Source organism: Pteropus medius, unplaced genomic scaffold (assembly GCF_902729225.1).
Source record: "Pteropus medius unplaced genomic scaffold, Ma_sr-lr_union100, whole genome shotgun sequence".
Classification (NCBI taxonomy): Eukaryota; Metazoa; Chordata; class Mammalia; order Chiroptera; family Pteropodidae; genus Pteropus; species Pteropus medius.
The window spans coordinates 24,237,602-24,239,524 of record NW_024354500.1 but is presented as its reverse complement, the minus strand read 5'-3'; the positions used below and the strand labels follow the sequence as shown (position 1 = coordinate 24,239,524).

General features: G+C 33.3%; 1 pseudogene; it reads left to right on the top strand.

Annotated features, from left to right (window-relative positions):
- The first annotated feature begins 935 nt into the window (after positions 1-935).
- LOC120595256 (uncharacterized) lies at positions 936-1,054 on the top strand (annotated as a pseudogene).
- The last annotated feature ends 869 nt before the right edge of the window (positions 1,055-1,923 follow it).

The following is a 1,923-nucleotide window of genomic DNA, read 5'->3' as shown; positions in this document are numbered from 1 at the left end:
CCATTCCTATTCAATATAGTACTGTATGTCTTAGCCATGCCAATGTGGCAAGAAAAAGAAATAAAATTCTTCCAAATTAGAAAGGAAAAATTAAGATTGTCTCTGTTTTCTGGTGACATTATTTTGTATATAGAAAAACCCTAAAAATTATTAAGAAGCTGTTAGAACTAGTGAACAAATTGAATAAAGTTGCATTATACAAAATCAACATACAAAAATCAGTTGCATTTCTATATATTAAAAAACTAGCAGAAAAAGAAAGGAAATTCTATTTTCAATAGAATAGAAACATTAGAACACTTAGAAATAAATTTAACCAAGAAACTTAAAGATCCGTACATCAAAAACTAAGACACTTATAAAAGAACTTGAAGACACAAATAAATGGAAAGATATTACAGTATTCATGGATCAGAATAGTTAATATTGTTAAAATGTCTTTACTACCTAAAGTCACTGATAGATTCAATGCAATCTCTATTAAAATTCCAATGATGTTTTTTTCACAGAAATAGAAAAGGAAGCAGTCCTAATATTTGTATGGAACCACAAAAGGCTCTAAATAGCCAAAGCAATCTTGAGAAAGAACAAAGAACAGGAAGATCACACTTCTTTATTTCAAACTCTAATACAAAGCTATATTAATCCAGTATGGTACTGACATAAAAACAAACACATTGACCAAAGGGATAGAATAGAGAGCCCAGAAATAAATCCATATATTTATATTATATTATATATATATATATATATATATGTACATATATATGTTATATATATGTAATATGTATATTAAACTAACATTTGAGAAGAGAGTTAAGAATAATCCAAGAGAAAAGGGTGGTATCTTCAGTAAATGGTATGGGCTCCCTGCCCAACAACAAAAAAAATATTCAAAATTGGTTAGTCACATGCAAATAAAAGTAAAATTGAAAGTCTATGGCCATGCCACCCTGAACAAGCCTGATCACGTTAGATCTCGGAAGCTAAGCAGGGTCGGGCATGGTTAGTACTTGAATGGGAGACCACCTAGGAAGACCAGGTGCTGTAGACATAAAAAAGTAAAAAATAAAGGATTATAAGCTGACAAGTTCCTGCAATCTACAGGAGTCAACAAGAGTTGCCAGTACCAAAAAAAAAAAAAAAAAAGTCAAGCCTACTTTATACCATAAATGATTCTGCACTCTGTTCCAATCACCTTTGTGTGGATTTTTCCCCCACACCACCAAGTGATTCTTTGATATCAACTTAGTGTCCTATAATTCAACATAATTCTGTCACTACCTACTTAGAGATAATATCAGATTCCACAAATTAAGTGTTCAGCCCCACAAGACTGCCCCTGATTTAAATGCAAATCACTAGTCCAGGTCATTACCTGTACTTAGGACTGACTGGCTATAAATCAGAGATTTCCAGGATAACCTGCTTTGGTTTGATTAGTTTGCTAGAGTGGCTTACAGAACTAAGGAAACCAGTTTACTCACTAATTATCACTCTATTACAAAGAATATTAATGCATATGAATCAATAATAGCTAGATAAAGAGATACCTAGGGTGGTTCCAAAACAAAGGAGCTTCTTTCTCACGGGTTGGGGGCCTGGCATGGTGGCATATTGAAATATTCTGGTTCACCAACCTGGAAATTATCTAAACTCCATCCTTTTGGGGTTTTCCGTAGGCTTCATTACATAGACAATATTTATTAAATCTTTGGCCATCGGTGATTGATTTAAATGCCAGCCCTTATTAACTCCTTTGAAATCAGAGAATGAGGCCGAAAGTTCCAACCCTCTATCTATGGTTTTCCTCTGGCCTCCAGCTAGCTCTCAGATCATTAGAGGACTTCCAAAAGTTACTTCATTAACACAAACTCATTTGTGGTTGAAAAGGTCTTGTTATGAATAACAAGACATCTATTT